We start from the raw sequence: 23614 nt of genomic DNA, 5'->3' as shown, positions 1-23614 counted from the left end.
TAACACAACCATCTAAATGAGCAGCCCCTGTCTTAGTTCCCCTCCTAATGGGATTAGGTAGAGAGCTGGTGCCACTGCTGTAGGCACCACTGCATTCACTACAGGAGACCAAAATTTCAACAATATAAACTTAAGTAAATAAATAGATATAAACTTAAGTAAATAAATAGATATAAACTTAAGTAAATAAATAGATATAACTTAAGTAAATTTAAAATACTCTATAAGTCACTTTAAAAAATTCCCTTGATTCATTGCTAAGGTAGTGTTACAAACAGAAGAGGGTTAAATATGGTGTTTTAAAATAAAAAGGATTATGTTTGGCCTTAGGGAGACCTGTTGTTTCTATACTAACCACTCAGGTGTCATTCGTGATAATTTATCTTTGTTTAGGAAAATACTCAAGAAAGGGAGGAAAAGCCAAATTAGAAATTAGTACCAAAATCTGTTCTCTTGGTCCCTCTGGTTAACTACTTTAATAACCACATTTTCAGAACCTTTCATCCTAATTATGATGGCACTTTTAATCAGGCAATGCATGATAAACTGTTTAAATATGTTAGAGATAGAATCCAATCTGTTAAACTAATGGTGTTACACACCCACAATCACCTCTACACTAATAATGAATCAATGATTTGATTATGTACATAAAACCAGTGGGGAATGTGACAGGTTGAGATTTGACTCCATGGAAATGTTACAGGCCAGGCTACATGGGCAATGACTACACAGACTCCATTTTGCTCTGAGACTTCATGTTATATAGGAAATCCTTCCCCCATGGGAACGCCCCACTCTGTACCCATCAACAGTTGCTTAGCTTCTCCCATGGGAACACCCCCTTTGTACCCATCATCAGTTACTTAGCAATACAAAATGACAAATGACAGTTCTTATATGATAAAATCTTTCTTTTTTGGTTCCTATGTTTCCTAAGCAATGCACCATGTTAACGGTGATGTCAACAGTGATTGTGTGAATGTTAGTAACCATTCTTTAGTTTGTACCTAAACTTCCCTCTCTGCTGATGATTTCAGATCTCATGATGTTAACTTGTAATTTTGAATCATAGCAACAGACACTTATGTTTGATGTAATGACTTACGGTATAAAAACCCCTGAAACCCTATGGTTGGGGCTATTCTCCCAATAGCCATTTTTGGGGTGTTGTGTGAGAGCCAGCTGGCTAAAAAATGCTCTCAAATTTGACCTTCTCAGTGGTGATGGGTCTGTGCTTAAGTTGTGCCCCATAACACTCCAAAGAGGAGAAATGTGTCCTCATGGCAGAAGGAACAGGGCAAGGGAGGTGACTCCCTCACAAGCCCTTCCATAGGACACCTCTCATTCCTGAGGCCCGAGCCCTCAAGATGGTCACCTCCATAACCTTGCCACCCTGTGGGTCTTTGTGGTAGAACTTGCTGCCCAGATTGATTGTGGATCTGATTTTATGTGATTAAAACTGCCAAGCAGATTTTGATTGCTAGTTTTAAAGGTTTAGAGTCCTCTGTAGCTGTTGTAAAACATACACTGTTTAAAGTTTTGTAAATATGAGTTTGAAAAGCGAAGGTGTTGGGATTGTGTTCTGTGCCTTGGAGTCAGTGGACAGTCCACACTCCTCGTCCGACATCTCTGTGGCCCTCTATGGTTCTCTGCTTCTTCTCTCTCAGATGTCCTCAGCTTTGCTCTCTCTTCTGGTTTTCTCCAGAACTGTCCTCCAGGCTTCCTGTCTCTGCTCTGCATCCTAACACTGCCCTCCAGCTCTCGCTTCTGCTCTATGATGCTTCTCACAGCCTCGCTCACAGATGAATCTCCTTAGGCTGCCCCTCCTCAGAGAATTTGCCCATAGGCCTGGAGGAACCTTCGCTCCGCCCTAAGCCTGTCTCTATGCGGCTCTTCCACCCAGAAGCCTCCTAGATCCTGGGACCCTGTTCTGCACCTAATCGCCTGGCTGCGTGGCCCCTCCTCTGACAGCCACCTGTGGCCCCGAACAATCGCTCTGAGTCCCAGAGACCCGCCACAGGCCTCTTCCTCCAGACAGCCGCCCAGTATGCCGGTGCGGTCACTAGGAGTCCAAGAAACTCACTTCGTGCCTCCTCCTCCCACCAACCACCCATAGCCCGGGGCAATCATCACTCCAGTCGAAGTGACCCTCCCCGTTCCGCCTCCTTCTCCAGATAACCCCCCGGGTGTTCAGGAGCAGTCCCTCTGAGTGGCTCTGAATCCACGTGACCCGCTGCATGGGTCCTCTGGGCACCGCCTGGAGCTCTGGTGCGGCCACTCAAGACCAAGCGTCCCACCACGCTTCTCCTCCAGGCAGCCCCCCTGTGTTCAGGCTGTCACTTTAAGACCAAACAACTCACCACTCGCCTTCTCCTCTGAGCAGCCGCCTGGAGCGCTAATGCAGTCACTGCGAGTCCAAAGGCCCGCCGTGCTCCTTCTCCTCCTTCTCCTACTCCTCCGGGCAGGCCCCGGGGTTCAGAAGTGGTCAGAATCCAAACAGCTCGCCACGCATCCCCTTCTCTGGCAACCGCCTGTAGCTCCGGTGTAGTCACCCGCATCCAAGCGGCCGCTCCTCTTCCTCCTTGTCCTCAGGCAGGCCCCGGTGTTCAGAAGCGTCGTTCTGATTCCAAACAGCTCGCCGCGCAGCTTCTCCTCTGGCAACCGCCTGCAGCTCTGGTGCAGTCTCTCCGAATCCAAGTGGCCACGCTCCTCTCCTCCTCCTCAGGGCAGGCCCCGGTGTTCAGAAGCGTCGTTCTGATTCCAAACAGCTCGCCGCGCAGCTTCTCCTCTGGCAACCGCCTGCAGCTCTGGTGCAGTCTCTCCGAATCCAAGTGGCCACGCTCCTCCTCCTCCTCCTCGGCAGGGCCCCGGTGTCCTGAGTCCACACAGTTCTCCACGCCACTCCTCCCCCGGGCAGCCGCCGGAGCCCCAGTGGCTGCTCCGAGTCCCAGCGCTGTGCCGAGCGGCCTCCTGTACGGCGCTCCCAGCTATCCGCGTTCACTGCTCCAGCGGGGGGAGGGCGTCTCGCCGGCAGTTCTACTTCACAAAGTTTCCTGCATTCTGGGACCCCCGTCCCATCCGGATGCCCCCCCAGGGGGTGAGAGTCACCCGGCTGCTTTGAGTTGATCCCAAGCGTCCCAATATCTCCTCTCTTGAATCCTGAGTCCTGGAGCAACACGAAATGCAGCCACCCTCTAGGCCGCCATCTTGAAAACCCCCAAGGATTTTCAATCTAAGTTCATCATGGAGATTTGTAGTTTTCTTTCTACAATATCTTTTTTTTTTTAATCAGGGTTATTCTGGTTTTGTAGGATGTATTTGGGAGTGTTCCTTCCATTTCAATTACATGAAATAACTTGAAGAAGACTGGGACTCCTCTTGTAGCAGAACTAAGTTGAAAATACATCTTTTCCTGGACTTTTTTTGTTAGTAGACTTTTAATTGCTTTTTAAATTTTATTACTTGAATTGGTCTGCTTACATTTTCTATATCTTCCTGGTTCAATTTGAGCAGGTCACATGTGTCTAGAAATTTTTAAAGTCTTGTTGATTTTGGAGTTTACTGGGATATAAATTTTTAAAATAGTTTCTAATGATTCTCCGAATTTCAGAAATGTCTGTGGTGTTATCTCTTTCATCTATGATTTTGTTGATTTGGGTCTTCTCTTTTTGGGGGGGGTGTGTCAAGGGGTTTATCAATCTAATTTATCTTTTAAAACAACTAACTCTTTGTTGCATTGATCCTGTGTATTCTTTTATCCTTGATTTATCAATTATGGACCTCATCTTTAATATTTCCTGTGTTCTATTGATTTTGGAGTTAGTTCTTTTCCTAAGGCCTTGAGTTGGAGCATAAGCTTATTTATTTGAGATGTATTGTTTTTGATGTAAATGTTTAATGTAATAAATTTTCCTCTTACTATTTCTTTCATTCTGTCCCAGAGATTTTAACATTTTATCTTTATTTCATAGGTTTCTAAGTATTTCTTTATATCTTCTCTCATATCTTTTTTGATCCATTCTTAATTTAAAAGAGTATTGTTCAATTTCCATGTGTGTTTGTTTTCCATTATTTTTCTGGCTGCTGATTTCTGTTTAATTTTATTAGGGATGGTAGGATGCCTGGGATTATATAATTCCCAGGCATCCTTATTCTTATTTTAAATTTTTGGTATTTGCTCAGATTACATTGTGACTTAGAATATGGTTTATTTTAAGTCACCCCATATTGGGGGTATATCTGAGATTTAAGGCCAAGGAGTATTTTTTTAGGATAATTGGGTGCACTGACATTTGGAGTATATGTATTTATTTCATTGCATCTCCTTGCTGGATTGTTCCCTTTACCAGAATATAATGGTCTTTGTCTCCTTTGATTAATTTTTGCTTCAAATCAATTTTGTCAAACATGGGAATAGCTAACTCCCACTGTTAACAGATTCCATTTGCATGGAATATTTGTTCAATCTTTTTACCATTTTCCTGAGAATGACTTTGCTTATGATGAGTATTTTTCAAATAGGATATAGTTGAATCTTGGTTTTTTATTCATTCTGCTAATCTATGTCTTTCAGTAGAGGATTTGAGACCACTTATATTCAGTGTTATTATGAATATGTATTGTGGTTTACTGCCATTTTGATTTTTTAGTATGTTTAATTCTGTCTTGATTCTCATTTAGATGATTAGTCATATATTGTTTTGTCATTTATTTGGGAGTTTTGGGATTTGTTTTGGGGTTCGTCTCTGTTCAGTTTATCTTTCAGATTTCTTTATAGTGCTGAATTGGTTAACATAAATACTTTTAGTTTATTCTTGTCATATAAAGTTTTTATTTCCCCACTGAATATGGTGAGAGCTTTGCTGTGTATAAGAATCTTGGTTGGAAATTGTTTCAAGAACTTATAAAATTGCATTCCAGGCCTTTCTTGCTTGTTGGGTCTGAGTTGAGAAATCAGAAGTGAGACTTGTTGATTTGCCTGTAAATGTGACCTGTTGTTTCTTTTTTGCATCTTTTAATATTCTTTTCTTATCTCTATGCTAGTCATTTTGATTATAATGTTTTTGGAGAAATTTTCTTATGAACAGGTTTATTTGGAGATCCTGTATGTGGATATCCAGGAGAAAAAACTGGTTGTGGTAGATCTCAGGGATACACTGGGATCCCAGATCTCCTGGGATACACTGTGGTAGCACAATTTTGGGTAATGGCAAATTGTGTTTCTGTGGCTGGTGTATTGCAGAGTTATAAACTGGAGATTTCAGTAATTGGGATTTAGTCTGGATGGAACTTTGGAACTATTTGGTGGGTGTTTGAGACAGGTTTCACCTTCACTGTTTTTACTATGAAATACCTGGTATGTGCCCTGGTGTGCAAATCCTCACATGTAGCTGCCAGCAACAATGGGAGATTTCTCCCTTGGGATACAGATCATGAATGGTCCAGGCAAAATTTTCTGTGTTTATTTCAGTTTCTCTGATTCAGGCAACTTCTTGGAATTTTCTGCTGCTAGGGATCCTATTTCCTATCTGCTGATGTTGGGAACATGCTGGGTATTGGGGTGCTTTTGCAGGAAGGAAGTGTGGCCACATGAGCATATACTTTCCCTGGTAATAGAAATGCAGCATATGACTACCCTCTCAGGTAGAACTGAGCACACACTTTCCAGGCTGCAGAAACTCAGCTGGCAATCACTTTTCCTGGTGCTACTGGTAATGCTTTCCCAGGCCATGAGGTGCACTGGAAGTCTCTTCTCTGGCAGGACAAGCTCTTTCTTTCCCTGGTGGTGGGGAGTGCTGCTATAGTCACTTTTTCCACAAGCCATTTTCTGTGCCCCAAATGCTTCCCCTCTTGTGGAAGTTATTTCTGGATTTGCTTTCACTTGCTTTCAGCTGCGTTGTGGCAGCACATCATGACTGGATGCATGGTACAGCAACACCTCTCACCCCAGGACCAGGAAGCAAAAGAGAGACCAAGAGGAGAGGGCTGGGAACACACTGTGCTCTTCACACCATGCTGCCACCAGTGACCCCAAGACCGACCACTAGACACCATATCCTGAAGGTCCCACCACCTCCCAAAAGAACCACACCTTGGAATTAGCCTTTAACACTGGGCCCTTGAAAGACACTCCAGATCCAAACTACAGCAGCACAGGAGGGACTCCACTGGACCACCTGGGTCACTTGGCATCTGCCTAGCTGGAGGGAATGTGAACTGTGAAGCACCATGTCCAGCAAGCATGAGGACACCTTTGCTGGGTGGGGTCCTCTGTCTAGCTGCTCATCGCCCCATAGAATATCGGGAAGGACCATCATCTGGAAGACAGAGCGATGTCAGCAAGAAAAGAATGAACTGATGTCCTTCACAATGGCAAAGAGAGTGGCACACACATGCCTAAGAAGGGATACCCTTGGGCTGAGTGGCTTCCAGATGGCATGGCAGCACGGAGCCTAATTAAAGCTTTGCAGGAGTCTGAATGAAAGAAGTGGTGGCAGGCTAAGAGCTCTCAGGGCAGTGGTGGCAAGCTCTCAGGCTATGAGCAACTTCGCAGTGGCATTCCCCCAGTGCTGATGGTGATGGGCAGACCCATCAGGCAGCATCAGCCACATGTGAGACTGGTGCTACAGATTTTTTGTGGAGGCTCTTTTTGATTTAATTAGTAAATATTTTAGCTTTGTGATTATATACCAGGTTTGATGTTTTATATATTTTGCTGACACACAGCATTAAATTTAGGTGACTTCAGGCCCCACTACTCTTCCTGTATAAGGGATGTGTATGTAGGTCAATTCGGAGTTGCTGGCATCTCTCTTTCATTTGAGAGTCACTGTTTTCTTCTCCAGGCACTAGCATTCCTTCCCTCCTGGCTCATGTGATTTATTGGTAGTCCTCTAGACCAAGAGCCCCTGGAGTGGGTGTGGACTCTTTGGGAGGCTTGCAAGGACCCTCTGATACCCTCTTGTTAGTATGCATGCCCACTGCTGGCCACAAAGGCCACACTGACCTACTCTAGCCACGGGATATTTGGTAGCTGCAAGTACCAGGGTGGAAAAAGGTGAAGCTCCTGGTTTAGAGTGCTACCTCCCTCAGGCACAGACCCAAATGTGCTGGTTGGTGTGGGGTCTAGTTGCAGAGGAATAATCATCATTTACACAAACACCCCCAAATTAGTCATGAGTTAACTAAAAAGAATTGTAAGCAGTTGGTAGAATAAGTGAGTTATGAAAGCAGTTAAGGAGATACAGAAAAAGCAGAGGCAAACCAGCAGAGCACGGTGGGGAGGCTCATGGGTCCTCCTGTGGTATGATAAGCACCTCCTTAGGGCCATGTCCAGGCACAGCCATGTTTGAGGTTCATACTCCCCCTTGTGAACCCGGGGGCACAGTGCAGGGCATAACAGCACCATGTCACCACCTCCTGTTCATGTCTGTTGCACCCTTCTGCAGCCCCTAGGGGTCCCAGATCCTCCACACCCTCTCTATTCTTGGTACTATCTGGTACTTTGTTGGGAACCCTTCTAAAGGGTGGGAGGTGGGACTGTGTCCCTTCTTGTGGGACCTGGTGTGAGGTTGGAATTTGAGTGACCTATATGAGGAAGAGTGGAGCAACTGAGGCAGAGGGCAGTGTCCCAAAACAGCGACCAATCAAATGGGCAGAAAAACTCCACTGACCTTTATGTTCACCTATCACTCAGCAGGACCCCTTCCCATTCTGGCCTATAAAGACCCTATAATCACACAGCCACAGCCATGTGTGATTTCTCAGGCTCCCTACCCTCACCTGTACCCTGGGGGGCTGGGAATTTCTGTCCAATTTTATTTGGCCACTAGCCCTGCCCCCAAGCTTACACCTTGGAAGTAGGAGAAGCAGCCCATGTGTGCTGGGTCTCTATCTATGGCTACAGTGCTGTCCCAGTAGGCCACGCTATGCAGAAGGGTGGCATAACAAAGACCCACATTTCAGAAAGCAAACTGAGGGAGTGGCTGTGGAGTCTATTTTAGCTGGGCTGGATTCTGTCTCCCTTCAGAGGCTGCATCTATGAAGAATAATCACTTAAAAGAAGCAGAGCTTCTGACTGCCTGGGGTCAGTACAGCCTCAGGTGGGACTACAGCAGGGGTCCGTTTTCTCCTACCACCCTGAACAGTCTTCAGAGAACATCTCATCAGTAGCCTGAACAAAGAGAAAACCTGCAGGGAAGTCCTACCACATCAGAAATCCAGAAATAAGCACAGGGAGAAGAACCTTTCATCCTGTTTACTTGATATCTCCCACCTAGACGTCGCATTCAGTCTACCATAACTGTGAAATGTAAGGCCAACCGAGCGCAGCAGATTTCTCTGAAAGGTGCACTTGCTCTAAGCAGGTTCGCCTGGGTTCTATGAAGCACAATTCCATACAAAGAACACCACATGCACTGCTGTTTCCCTTTAAAATATTTGTAAGTTTTTAGCTCAGGATATTTTCCAAACTCTTGAGCTTTAAACAAGCAAGTGCCACAAGAGGTTCTATTCTTCATTTATTAGTCATTACATACAAAACACAAGTACAGAAAGAAGTCACTGTGCTCCTTGCTGGAGACATGCAAGAATAAAATGACATGATCAAGGAACTTAGACCTAGGGGCAGTAACTCATGTGCAAGAGTCATACAAGACAGAAAAATAGATAAAGCATAACAGGGAAAGAAAGATCACTACCAGGAAAGAATTTCAAAAGGACACAGCATTGAGTCAGACGTTAAATAGAGGAGGTCTGAGCTCTGTGGAGAAACAGAGGGCAGGCATGCTGAGAGGGATGCAAACTGGAACAGCAGCCCCACCAGGGAACTGCAGTGCACGAACTGGGATCAGTAGGTGGTAGAAAGGAAGCCAGGGAGGTATAAGGGATCTGGTCTTGAGGTTCTAGATTGCTGAGGAGGAACTTATTTCATGCTATTGTTATTCTAAATGTAACTTGTGGGTCTTCACCCTAATGGAGAGTTTAGGAAGTAAATCAAAAGGCACTATGTGTGTGTGAAAGCAAGGAGGGGTCTCTCCTTGCTGTAAAATGTGTGGAGAATGGCCCTCTTCTTCCAGTGCCTGGCATGGAGGACTGAGGCCAGGGCAGAAGGACCACCAGATGTGCTTGGCCTGTAAGACCTGTTAATAGGAGGGATGTAATTTACAGATGGCCCATTTACAGATGCCCTTTATGGCGACCTGGGATGGCTGTCACAACTGGACTCTGGTAGACCAGCAGCTCACAGCTGCAGCAGGGAAACAGCTTTTCCCTTGGTGGCATCATTACGCACCAGTCAGCGCTCAGAGATATGGGTTGGTGCACAGTCTGCACTCCAACATGCTGGACGTAAGTCTTTTATGGCTGATCTGACACCTCTGAAAGAAAATGCAATGACCTTTATGAAAAGATTCACACACACACACACATACATACACACACACGTATAAAAGAGAACAACACAGGCCCCCATCCCCCTCACAGATTCAGGAATCATCAAGCCCTGGCCATGTCTGCCTTCCCTGTTTTCCCTTCTATCCTGAGACATTATAAAGCCAGCTCCTGGCTTCAGTCGCTTCCTTCCCCCACTTCAGTTTGCATCTCTTAGATGCAAGCATGTTTTCTTAAAGAACCTTCAGAACACTGACATGCTCAACCTTTAACCAATACCTTCATATCATCTAATATCATTCTCTACTCAAACTCTGCCACTGTTGCAAGCTGGTCATTTGTTTCGGATGGCTTAAGAGCTAATAGGGTGCACACATCACTTTTGGGGGTTGTGTCTCTTGTTAAGGCTAAATTTGGAGCAGCTCTCCTCTCTTCAAGCCCTTTCCATGCCCTTAACCATTTGTTTAGGTAGGGTCACTCTTCTTACAAAACATACTATTCTCCTGTGTTGGCCTCTTTGCTTCCTTGTGCTATTGTTCCTTTGTGCCACAAAATACATTTTGAATTGAATATTGTCAGTTTTCCTATATGTTAACATTTTCCTCGGGCATGGGCAAGAAAGCCAAAGGATGCTCCTCTAGTGGGGATGGACACAAACTGTGTTTTCAAGAAACAGAACTGAATTCTATTGCAGCGTTACCATTCATTGCCATGTGAATTTGTATTTAACCTCTTCAAGTCGGTTTGTTTGCTTCATTATGATTGCACCAGAGGACCCCCAAGTGGTGCCATGAAAAGTGTGGTCAGACTCTCTCCTGAAGGTCCAGTCTGCTGATAAGCTTATCAAGGCTTTTGGTTTATTTCACACATTGGAAGTTATGAAAAAACAAAACAACAGCTATCTTTGGAGGATAATAATATTAGTAGTAATTTAAAATAAATCCAACTTAGACCTAATTCTGTTAAGAGGAAGAACTATTAATTTCAGTCTTGACAGTCTAAGGCACAGTTTCCCTGGAGCAGAGCAAAGGCTGGGGCAACATGGCAGGCAGGCTCAGCCCGATAGGGCAATCTCTAGTAAAGCTCCAAGGGGCTTTCTGCAACATTTGGAGTCCCTGGGGCAGGTTGTCACTGCTGCTGCTGCTCCACTGGCATCTCTCAACAGGGCGCATGTTGATAGTGGTGCTTCATAGCTAACAACCACCACTTCATTTCTTCCACTTCCCCTTGAAGGTGTGAAAGGAGCCATAACTATGTGAATGTATAACCCTTTCTGATATTTGCTGGCAGGATTGCAATACCATTCTGCTTGCAAGAGAGTTGTTATAACAGTAATCTAGTCATTGACAATATGCCAGGAAGTGGGTGGTCATGCTCAAACAACAGAACAGGCTCCCTTAGTAACAGTGATCTTAGACTGATGTGAACAGACATCTCTGGAAGGGGGGCCCCAACAATCTTTCAGCATGCCCTGAGGAAGTAAGAGAAATCTGAGAGGATGCTCCCAGAGTTTGTGAACCTGGGCTGGAATTACAATTATGAACAGTGAGTAAGCTGGTATTTTAATCCAGGACTGTTCAACTTGAAGCCTGTGCTGATTCCACCATGCTACACTTCTTGCCAATGAGTCTTTGTTTCCATGGCTCCTCCTTTCAATCATGCATACCATTTGGCTTATCAATGAACTCACACTTTCCAATCCCTTGAGGTGCTGCACAATTTCACTCTCCCCTTCCTTTCTGGCAGATTTATCAGTAGGGTGTAGGCCACTCTTTCCCTCCTGTCAGTAGCGGAGCTCTTGTTTACTCTCCACCCCCACCTCAGCTCCTGCCTTCCTGCCCACGTGGCAGCCTTTTCTTGCCCTTCTTTAGTGAATGAATTTCCAGTAACAATTTCTACAGGTTCATTTAAACTATACTGCTGAGCCTTGGTTGTTAGAATTCAAAAGCTATTTCTTATGCATACTGAAAGTAGCAATCATACTCTGATGGTAACTCTGGCAGAGTTATGGGATGTTAAATTAGTTTAATGACAGCTCATGGAAAAACTATTCTTCCTCCTTGCCAGAAACTGAGAAACAGACAGGAGGAAAATACTTGGAATGAAAAGATCTGCGTTTAAACACCAGACATGTTAACTGAGGAAAAAGTCATCTCATCTTTACCAACAACAAAATATAAGGTGATGTTATTATGGTTTTGGTTTTCACCATGTTTAGGTGTGTGAGGGTGCAACCCAGGTAGAAAGGGGACATGTTGCTTAGATTCCAGAAGCCTCCAATCAAGTCTTGGGGTAAGGATGTCTTTCTGGGCAGGCTTTTATTTGGGGTCCTGAATGAAGACCAGAGGTATCTGCTTCTCCTGACAGAAATCGTCACTCCAGGAATATGATGTGGTCTGGAGCCTTGGAGATGCAAGCCTCTGGGAAATCCATGGAGAACAAGGGAGCTGCTGTAGCCTGTTTCTCCAAGAATTTTCAGAGGTGAGGTTCCCAGCTTGTCACAGCAAGCCAGCATCTGACAGGTTTTAACTATGGTTGAGGGCTCTGACTTTGCTGTTTCATGTTTCTGAAATTAAAACTACACATTGTTTCCATCTTTTAAAAAACGTTCCTCTTAGAATTGTCTTAATTTAGCTATTTATTACATCCTCACCTTCTTGTTATATACTTTACATGGGAATGGAAGCACTAGTGTCAAGAGAACAGGCAGTCCTCAACTCACTACAACTACAGGAGGTACTCACTGTAGGCTGAAAATGTCACCCCTAACCTGCGGCAGTGTAGCTTACCAAGCCTGGTGCAAACGTGCTCAGAAACAGCGGTCAGCAGTAGGGCAAAATCCCCTAAGGTAAAGCCCAGTTTATAATCAAGCACAGAATACCTTATGTATTGATTCAATGCTTTATAAAACAATGGTTGGGCACACTTTCCCACTATTTAAGATCAAAACAAAACAAGACAAATTCCAAGTTGGGGACTGTCCTGTATTCCTAAATAAGGAGATTGAACTCCATTCCTCCTAAGTAGCTCCACACAGGTTCTTTCCTCAGCTCCTGGCAGCAAGCCCTCCAGTCCCGACTGCCTCACTGCGGTGGGTTTGCACCCCTGGAGGGTGAGGGATGCTGGCTGAACAGACCTCGCAGGATCCTGGAGTTCAGGTTCTGGCTGAACCACACCTCGCAAGCAGCTGGTCGGACTTCAGGGTGGGCATGAGGTCTGACCCAGGTGGCAACCCGGGATGCCAGCTGGCGCGGCACGGGCAGCGCGGGCGGTGGGGCCTGGGCCAGAAGGGGCTCCCCTACGGCGGGCTATCCGCACGTGTCCGCGTGCCGTCGGTCCTGCGGGGTCACGGAGGACCCTGATCACTTCAGCGTCTGTCCCGACCCCGGGTTACATGGGACCTGCCGTTATAAGCCTGCTCTGCCCCGGGCCTCGCGTCCAACCAGCGACCCCGACCCCACGCCCTCGGCCTTTCGCCCCGGGCCTGGCAGCAGGCAGACACAGTCTCCAGAGACTTCCGGTCGCCTCCTCGCCTCTCGCGAGAGCGCGCACCCGCCACTTCCGGCGACGGCGCTGCCTGGCAACCGGGATGGCCGTTGAGCGGTTCTTCTAGCTGGAGCTGCTGGTGGACTAGGTGCGCCTGGAAGCCGCGCCGCCTCCCGGCCCCGCCGTTGCCTTCCCGCTGCTGGATTTCCCGCCACTTCTGGTTCGCGCGCCCTCCAGGCCCACCGTGCTGCCCGGCGGCGCCCTGGGCTTTGGCGGGGCAAGACCTGCGTGTTCCACCTGCGACCTTCCGCCCTGCGCTGCCCTGCGCCGCCCGCGGCTGCGCGCCGCGCTGCTGCAGCTGCCAGCCGCATCCGGCCCGCGCCGCGCCTGCTGGGTGCCTGCGAAGTCCTGCTGCCTGCCGCCCGCGGGCCCGGCAGCTGGGGCATCTTTTTCCTGCTGGACGCGGCGGGCCGGCGCACTGGGGACCTGGCGCTGTTCTGCCGCCTGACGGAGCTGGACGGCCCCAAGGACGCGTGGCCCCCGCCGCGGCGCGGGGTAGGAGCCCCGATCCCTGCCCGCGCGGGCTCCGCGGAGAACAGCAAACCTGGCCCTGCAGAGGCTGCGGACAGCAGTATCAGCACCATTAGCACCTCCAGCGAGGAAGACACCGAGCTGGACGTGGAAACCAAAACCTTTTGCCCTCCTCTCTGTATTACACTCACTTGACCCAAGAAAGGACGCTTCCTGTAGGAGTCAAAATCACCATTGAGCCCCAAAGGGACAGACCTGAGGAGCTGGGTGATGCCTTGCCGGAAAAAGTACTTTTAAACCCTCCAACACATGTGAGCCCTCCAAAAGGTACAGATTCTGCAACACAGGAGACTCTTGCGGTGCTCTTCAGTTCACCAGGGAGTCAGGATGTAGGAGCCATAATGAATCTACATGTCTCCCTCAAACTGAGCAAAATACAGTCAATACAATAAGGCAAGCTTCCTTTGCTGAATGCTTTATTAATTGAGCTGTCGTTGTTATACAGCCAACCCATGGCGAGTCCAACTCATGTGCATCCCAGATAGCCTGGTTATATAGGACTGAGGATAAGAAGGTACCAGAATCTTGTGCCAAATCCACGTGTCAGTCTGAATCTAAGGATAAGTTTTCCGTGGGGGACCATGAAAAGTCAGTGAGCCTTCAGTGTAGAAAGAACCAAGTTGAAAACCTTAAGAAAGGTAAATATTTGAGAACAGTGGCAACTGTCAAAAAAGGGTGACTAGGGGGCGTCTACTTTATGGCCTAACAAATACACTCAGATTCCCTTTAAAGCAGACAAATCCTGACATATTAATAGTACATGAAAAGAGAATAGTACAGAAAAATAAATGCAAGCACAAACGTTGGGTACAAGTACAAAATTCAGAATTCCATCCTCTAAAGTTAAAGTATTAAGCTTGCAGAACAAAGTCAGAAGCCACATCAGCTGCCTAGAGATAAGTATTTAGATTTGGATGCATCTTCTGCTGAAAATAGTGATACCTCAATGCAAATTAGTGAAGTCTTTGATGAACGCAACACAACTAAAGAAAAACGTCAACTGATTGTGGTGAAACAGAACCAGCAGTGGTTCATTGGGAAGAATTATGAGTCCTGCAGATTCCATTATTCCAAGAAGATTGAGTCCTACAAATATTTCAGAAGATAAACTGGAAACCAGATTCCAAAGTCCATGTGTTTTCTAACAAGATGCTGTTGCTGACAGAATTGTAAATAAAGAAATAGATGATTGGCAGGTCAGAACCACAGGTTATGATGTTCCTGCTGAAATGAGTGAAAATAGTTGCAATGAAAGCATCTCAGAACTGAAGTATTCAGGTGATTTCACCAGCCCTTGCTATTCAGAAGACTTCTACACCACAGAGGAGACCAGCAAGAGTTTGCAAACTCATGATAGCAGTCCAGGGCAGGAATTTCATGTAATAGTAGCTCTAGTGGAGCAAGACCACCCCTCAAGGAAAAGTAGCAGTGAAAAGAGTTTCTATTCTTAGCCTACTCTTTTCGGCTGGATCACCAGTACTCTCACAAAAGAGAAGGCATCTTTCAAAGACTCAGAACAAAATCATGGAGCAGGCATCTAGTAACTCCACCAGTAATTTATCTTCATCCCACGGGACTGAGGAAAAAGAAAGCCAGATAGACCAAAATAGTAGGATAACTCTAAGGGTAAAAAAAGAGGTCAAGACTTCTCTATGAAACTTAAAGCAGAAACTGGTTGCAAATGGTCAGAAAAAAGCCTGTCACCGTGGACATCTCAAGTGAGTTCTTACCTACCCTCTAATTTGTCAGAACTGGAACTCAACGTTCTGGATGGCAGTACATCAGATCACTTTGAAGAAGAGGATGACAGTTGGTTCACTAAGAATTTCAAAGCAATACAAAGATATCTGTGAGTTAGTAATAAACAGACTTCTTGGATATACAGTGTAAAAATGTGCTTTAAAAAAATTTATGTGTACTGTTAAAAATTTTAATTGCATAATTTTAGTGCATAAATTATGTGAATAGTTTTTATAAGAAAAATAAATGTCATTCCTTTATGCTTAACTAATATTCTACCTTAAAACTGATGATATTGATCATGAGATCACCTCATAACTTAGTAAGATTTCTTCATGAGTTGTTTAAAAATAAAAGTGTATCTAAACTTTTAAAATATGGAACATTCTAAAGCTGACTTCATTGAAAAAAGGTTAGTTAATAAGGATGCCTGCAAATTTTAATGGGATTCAGTTATTTAACAAATATATAAGACATTTTGTGAGATGCAGAAAGATTAAAAAAATTAATATATAGTTCCTGCTCTTAAAAGAGCTTACAGCATGTGTGTGTTTGTGTGTGTGTGTGTGTGTGTACAATGTATGTGTATTTATATATATATATATATATATATATATATATACACACACACACACACACACACACAATAGCAGAGAGGTACACATCCTGGGATCCACAATAGATGGAGTCCCTTTTAATAGTGTTCTATATCTTCATTTAACCACAATCTGCATGACTGCTTGATTAATGTTTGTCTTCCACTAATCTGAAGTGTTATGATGAGAAGGACCCTATTTTTAGCACCCAGCACACTCCTTGGCATGTCATTGGATGCAATGAAAACATTTGTTGATCAAAATAAATGATTGCTAGCATTTAAAATACCTTATTAAAAGTTATAGGAAAAAAAAGTTATAGTAGTAATAACAAGCAGAAACCCTGAAAAGAAACCTGTGAAAACCCTTATTAAGACATGTTTGACTAATATTTGTGTTTTGCTGCTGCATTTGAACAATCTTTAGGTGTTCTCTGAAGTATCTGGAGAGGGGAGTTGTAGAAAAAAAAGTTGTCTTCCTGTGTGGTTTCTTGAATAGGAGTTCAGTGTATTGCTTGTCAGTTGAGGATCAGTGGTTATTTTTAATGTGTGAAAACTTGTTTTCAAGTCTAGTGATAATTTATAATTTCTTTCCATTGATTTTATACTTTGACTTTATTCTGTGTTCAGATATTTGCCTATGTTTTCTTCTGAGCTCTAATTTTTTGACTTTGAATATGTGAAGGTCCTAATTTTCCATTTTTTATAAGTAATCAATTATATGGTATTATCTCCTGAATGATCTTAATAGTAGGTAAGATTTAGAGAGATGGTAAGAAGAGAAGAGGGTGTTCTGTGTGGGGGACCAGCATTCATAAAGGATCAGTGGACACCAGCATGCGATTCATGGGAGATGGAGAACTTTACCATGATTTGAATTATAGGTTCTGCTATACAGTGATGTTGAATAATCCCTTTTACTTTGCTCACTAAGGTTCCCAGCACCAGAGTAAATTCCCAAAGGTAGGAATTGAGCTTTTAATTATTTTGAGTCTTCCTTCATCTGTAGTTATAGCCATGGCTAATCATCAGCCAGACTTATTGGTGGCTTGGTGAGAGTTCTAACTCTATCCCCAGTCATCCAGTCCAATAGGTGAGTTTCAGATCCTTATTTGTTCTCACTTGGATAAAATGTGTGCAGAGTTGTACAGAATGACAGTACATGAACCAAGATTTGCAGGATTTTTCTTTTCTCATTTTTAACCTAAATACAAAAAAAAAAAAAAAACTGACTTGGTCAAGACCAAGATATTCTTCCTGACTTTCTTCAGGAATCAGTCGTGCCAAGCAGAAACTGACTTCAGGATGGGTATCTTGAGGACAGAGTGCTGACTCTTCATGTATTTTCTTATTTTCCAAATAGTTCCTAGGTTTATTACACTAATAAGATATAGCCATTTAGAATAGGTTAGAAAATTCAGATAAGAGCTTTTGCTTTAAAATATGTACTAAGGAAAGATTATGGTCCTTTCCTCCCAAAATCCTGCTGAAAAGAGAGTTTGTAAAAATAACAACCTGAAGTTCACAGAAAATACCAGTGGTGGACAAGACAGTTGGAGGAACTTCTGGAAGATCAAAGCAGATGGGACTAAGATGATGAAAAATGGAGCTAGAAATCCACTCTTTGGCATAGCCAGGAGGGCACTGCCTGAAGAAGACTCCGTGGGTCAGAGAGCACAGACACCAAGCCAGCAGCAGCAGGAGGCTTCTCCAAGTGCTAAGTTAAGTTGGGTATGGCTTTGTGCAGGGTGTCAGCACTGTGGGGACACAATAACTGCCTTCCACTGAGGAGGAAAGGGAGCTCTAAGCCAGGGCATGAGTGAAGACAGAGTTTTCTAAAATATGAGGAGACTGTACCAGCACAGGGAACACCAAGCATTTCCCTGCAAACCTAGGTAGGGCCCCGTCTGTAGGCTTCGTCATTTCTGTGTATCATGTCTGTCCATGTCAGTTACACAAGAATGCTTCCTTTAAGTGCCTCTGGGATGCCGGTGGAGCCCATGGGAAAGGAGCTGTCCTAGTCCATCATAATAGAGCAGTCCGAAGCTTAGAGAATGAGGTGGAGATGATGGAACTTGGCTTTGAATCAGATATTGAGTAGAACAATTGGCAGCAGGACTCTGGGTTTTAGAGGAGAGACTGTGTTTGTCCCAGAACAGGACAGGGTAGATTAGACAAGCTCCCAGTTCTTGAGTGATAGTAAGACAACAGCCAAAGATTGATGTTGGAGAGACAGCATGGAATGGAGTGGCCCCCAGTCAAGAATCAGTCATGACTGCTTGAAAGAATAAGGATGTGTTTCATTTCCTTTTTGTCTTCACCTTTTTGTCTTCAGCTCTTTTTGAAGGATCTAGTTCTATAAAAGCAATGGGGAATGGATTTGTTCGTGGCTCATAATTGATTTGAAATCCTAGAGGAAGAGCCACAAGCCCCCAGAGTCTGCATATTCATATACTGAGAGAAAAAAAAAAAAGCAGGGACTCTTAGAAGCCCTTCCTTTCTACCCAGAGATTTCTCCTTCAGTTGTCTGCTAAAACCTCAGAGGGCTTTGCATTTTCTTTTTATTGAGGGAGGCTGTTCAATTGTAGTCTCACACCCATCAACTGCCTCTCAGAACTTGTGATTTCAGTATCACCTGGAGTGAATTGGGACTGATTTCTGGACCCCGGATGATGAAACAATGGGTTGCGGTAGGTGTAGAGGAACCTGCAGTTGCATTGTTCTGGAAATGGTAGCTTGCATATTCAGAATCTGTGAAAATGTTTGCAGGTACTTTGGGACATTTTATTAGCCTGAGGTGAAAGATCTTTCTAATCTGAGAACGTCCTGAGTGTGGACATGTGCTCCTTGTTGGCGATGCACCCTGTTCCCAGTGGTGGCCTTGCCCACAGCCAAGCGCTCAGGAGGGCGGCCTCAAGTTTCCAGGTGAAACCTTCCATTCCAGCTGCTTTTCTACATGTCTGATTTCTTGGGACTGCTCTCCTGCCTCCCTGAGTGTGAGAGCTTCTTACTCAAATTATGGCCTTGCTCCTTAATGAAAATGAGGGGTACTAAAAAAGTCACTTGATGTCATCTTTATTGTCAGTACTTTGGCACTAATGCCCCCTTACTTGGGGAGCACTTTCCAGCTCACGAGGCCTTTCATGACCTCGTTTTGTCTTTACAGGAGTCCAGTGAACTTAGATGAGGAAATGGAGGCTATTTCCGTACTCATTTCCTATCTCACATCCACAGAGAACTGACCCAGAAAATTCATGTTCCTTCAATACTTACATAAGTTCCACAAGCAGGGTGGACAGCAGTAGTGTATAAACAGATAAAATCCCAATTTTAAGCTGGATGCAGTGGCGCATGCCTGTAATCCCAGTGGCTTGGGAGGCTGAGGCAGGAAGATAGTGAGTTCAAAGCCTGTGTTAGCAACAGGGAGGCACCAAGCAACTCAGTGAGACACTGTCTCTAAATAAAGTACAAAAAAGGACTGGGAATGCGTGCCCTGAGTTCAATCCCCAGTACCCCCCCCCCCACAACACACACCAAAAAATCCCAATTTTATGCTAATTTCCATATGATTATGGTGAAGTAAGCACCATCATCATGAAATCTCCCCTCTTGGCTGACTTCTGTGTAGAAAACATCTTGTTGACTATTTGCTCAGTGTTGCACAGGGGTCTCCAGAACCTGTTCCTATTTTTGACTGAACTTTATGCCTGTTGGTCAGCAATTTCCATTTCCCCTCATGCCAACACTGAGAGCCCATTCCTCACAATGTCGAATCTGTAGTATCTTCTGTGACCCAGAGTTCACCAAGTTGTATATTGCAGAATGCCCTTACTTTTTAAAGATAAATAGTATTCCAGTGTATGGGTATCATGTTGTCTTTATCCATTCATCTACTAGTGGACAGTTATGCTGCTTGCTTGTCTTGTAATTGTGATTAATGCTGCTGTGAAAACAGAAGTGTCAATATCTACATGAAATACTTATTTCAGTTCTTTTGGATAAATACCTGGGGTGGCCCTCCCTTTTATTTTGTCTTCTATTTTTATCTTCTAACTAAACCAATCAATCATTTTTATTGAACCAGTTGTTATGGTTTCCAACATCAAAAGGAAGCATCCAAGCCAGGTACAGTGGTGTGTATCTGTAGTCCCAGAGACTCCAGAGACTAAGGTGGAGGGATTGTAAGTTCAGGGCCAATCAGGACAACTAAGACTCTGTCTCAAAATTTTAAAAAATAATAAAAGGAGCTGGGGTTGTGGCTCAGTGGTAGAGTGTCCCTAGGTTCAACCCTAAGTGCTGGGGGTGAGGGAGGCATCCATCTCATGCAGAGAATATATACTATCATAAATCTAGGTGTAGTATTTAAAATGAGCAGAAATTGTTAGTTAGATGGTGGTTAGAGACAAAAACATGAGTTTATAGGAATTCAGAGCTAGAAAATACGCATCATTTAGTTTAACTCCTTCATTTTATAAATAAAGTACACAGTCCAGGAAAAAGGAGTTTTCAGTCTTTCCCCCTTACTTCAAGATTCTTTCCATTAGAAAATACCATTTCATGTGTCGAATGGGAATGTAGTAAACCTAAATTGTGTGTGTGGCAGACATTCTGCACCCCTTATGTGGAGAACATTAAGAGAAAGCTTATTTAGAGATGTGGGAATGCATCCTCTGTTCCTGGAAGGGCATCCTGTCAGGACTAGGTCAGGCCGACTTATTGAGTGCGGGCTCTGTCCACTCACCTCCTACCCACCTTGGTCACTCTTTCACACCTGGAAAGTGGAGAAACTGTAGTACCTCTGGATTACCAGGATTGAATGAGGTGTAGGTGGGATCAGCATATCCCTTGTCCCTGCTGGCCCTCCTTTCTTCTCCAGATTGCTGGCTGGCACACTTTGAAGCCAGCAAGACCTGGGGAGAGGATCAGGTAAGCAGTGTGTGGACCCCTGTCCACACAGGGCTACCTCGAGACTGTAGAAGAGTTACAACTGATTTGTTGTGGACAATGTAAAATATAAAACCAGTAAGACAGCACAGGAAATCAAGAGAGAGGCTGTAGAGTGAAGGAGAGGGCTTTCTGTGTGGCATGTTCGGAAAGGCCCTGGTCCTGCAGGCTGTTAGCCGGCCATGATCATTTAAGCTGGTCGGGGCACATGGCATCACCCACAGGCCTTCTGTTGTGTCCTCCAGTGCACATAGAATTCAGCACCCCTTCTGGGCAGAACTAGTGCATGTCATACTTGGGCATAGTGCCTTGGGGGTGACTTGCTTCCTGTCTAGAATCTGGACATTATCTTTTAAAATTCAACTTTACAATCTGAACTAAAGTGCCAGCATTTCATACTACTGATAAATTTGGCTTCTAAAATGTAGATGGAGGGACTCCTAGCACCTCAGTGCCAGAGCTAATGTAATTCTAACTACAGTGTTTTCAGTGCAGAATATAGAATTATTGAGAAACAACCATTCTTTAACTATTTCTGTTTATTCTGTCAGTTAAGGTTGTTTCTGTGGAATTCATGAAGACCGCCTCTGGAATGTTTCTCTATACTATTTTCAGACTTCCGCAGTTGGGCTGCATCCTCACATGGTTTTTTTGGCTGGTGTTCTGGGCATGTGCATGTATAACAGTCTGGCACACTTCACTGTTGAGGTAAACATATAATGACACCCCTGTTCACTCCAAAAGATGCTCTTGCTCACACTTCCATTGGCAGGAAGCCCGGCACCAGTTCTGAACTCCACTGCCACATGGCTGCCTGCTTAGTGCTTACTGGTGCCAGGTCATGTGACCTGCCCATCAGTTTTCTTGGCTTTCAAATTCTGTGGCTTCCACTGCTGTGACAGTGCTGCTTTTGAAGACCTGTCACACCAGTCATGATTCCTGCACAAGGCACTGGGGCAGGTGTGATTTGGGGTTTTACTTGGTAGCTTGCCTTCATGAGGTGGGGGACCTGGAGACATGTGGAACAAGGGTCCTACTGCAGGTTCTGTTTTCCAAGTGTTCCTTGGGCTCTTTAAGGTCCATGCCCACCAGAGAACTCTGAGTATCTGAAGACATCAGCCTCATCAGCATGCCTCATAGTTCTGAGCACCTAATGGAAAGGGGCTGTGGGCTTGATCTTGCTCCCCTCTGAAGTCTTCCTAGGCCTATATAACTTACCTTTCTTTTCTTTTCTTGGTCTTATCAGTCACAGAAAGGAATGATTTTAGATTCTTTTTTTTTTTTTTTTTTTTTGGTTCCAGGAATTGAAACCAAGGGTACTTAACCACTGAGTTACATCTCCAACCCTTTTTAATTTTTTTTTTTTAATTTTGAGACAGGTTCTAACTAAATTGCTTAGGGTCTAACTTGCTGAGGCTGGCCTTAAACTTGTGATCCTCCTGCCTCAGCCTCCCAAGGCTCTGGGCTTACAGGCACGTGCCACTACTGTGCGATGATTTCAGATTCTTAAGGTTGATGAATATGATTCTTGTATTTACACAACATAATGTGACTTTTGTAGTTTGTAGGAAGAGTACAAGAATTTTTTTTCCTGAAGAGTTTTCTGTGGCTCTTTATGTTCATTCCCATGGGAGAAGAGCTGGCAACATTAACCTAACATGAGTCAGTCAGCCTTACCTGCCCCAGGTGCCTCTGCAAGTGTGTATGTGGAGCACGTCTTACTTGTTTTCTTCCCCCAGTCACCACAAGGAGCCTACCACAGTACTTCCCATAAAATATATTTTCTCAGTTAATTTGTGCTACTGTAACAAAATGCCACAAACTGGGAAACGTATAAGGAAGAGAAATTTGTTTCTCACTGACCTGGAGGCTGCTGGAGGTGCCAGCAGGCTTAGCATCTGTTAAGGACCTAATCCACTTCCAAGTTAGCACCTTAGTGCCCTTGTCCTCCTGTAACAGGCTGACAGATTTGACTCCATGGCAAAGTTATAGGCCAGGCTATATGGACAATGACTGAACAGACTTTATTTTGCTCTGAGAGTTCCATGTTATTTAGGAAATGCTTCTCCCATGGGAACGCCCTCCTCTGTACCCATCAACAGTTTCTTAGCAATACAAAATGACAATTCTTATATGATAAAAAACTGTTCTTTGTTGATTCCTAGTTTTTGTTAACAATGCACCATGTTAACAGTGATGTCAACAGCGATTGTGTGGTTTTTAGTAACCACTCTTTAGTTTGTACCTAGATAAGGGTCATTTTGACCCACTTCCCCCTTTGCTGATGATTTCACGATGTTACTTGTAATTTTGAATCATAGCAACAACACTTATAATTGATGTACTGATTTTTGGTATAAAACCCCCTGCAACCCTATGGTCAGGGCTGTTCTCCCAATTGCCATTTTTGGGGCATTGTGTGAGACAATCAGCTGGCTGGCTAATAAAGACTCTCAAATTTGGACTTCTCAGTGGTGATCAGTCTATAAGATGAACCCCACAACATTTGAAGGGCCCAGCAAGATCCTCGCTGCCTGGTGGGTAACCACTGCTCACCACTGACCTGAAAATTCCTGCGGAGGGGAGAGGCCACAATGTTGCTACTAGGGGAAGGCCTCTGAGAGACATTCCTCAGCCCCAGGCTGCATGGTCTGTGGAGCCCCACCCCAGGACTAAACTAAGTTTTCTGAGAGTCACCTGTTTCTGTGCCCCTGGGGGCCTGGTAAGTCTGTTTCTGGTGGATCTGTATCTGGAGACTCCGAGGAAGGCTGGACACAGCATTGCTTCCTGAGTCTGGGACTGTGACAAGATGTTGCCCAGGCCCTCAGGTCAGAAATCAGGAGTGGCCACTTGTCATTGTCTTTG

General features: G+C 44.6%; 1 pseudogene across 1 annotated transcript; it reads left to right on the top strand.

Annotated features, from left to right (window-relative positions):
* The first annotated feature begins 9342 nt into the window (after nucleotides 1-9342).
* On the top strand, nucleotides 9343-15432 carry LOC306641916 (microtubule-associated protein 10-like; annotated as a pseudogene). The gene is made up of 3 exons: nucleotides 9343-9351; nucleotides 12619-12985; nucleotides 13028-15432. The product of its transcript is annotated as a microtubule-associated protein 10-like (transcript).
* Nucleotides 15433-23614: the final 8182 nt, after the last annotated feature.

This window comes from Sciurus vulgaris, assembly GCF_902686455.1.
Source record: "Sciurus vulgaris genome assembly, chromosome: 12".
In the NCBI taxonomy this organism is placed as follows: Eukaryota; Metazoa; Chordata; class Mammalia; order Rodentia; family Sciuridae; genus Sciurus; species Sciurus vulgaris.
Note: the sequence above shows the minus strand (reverse complement) of the source record. Positions and strands in the feature narration are given on the sequence as shown.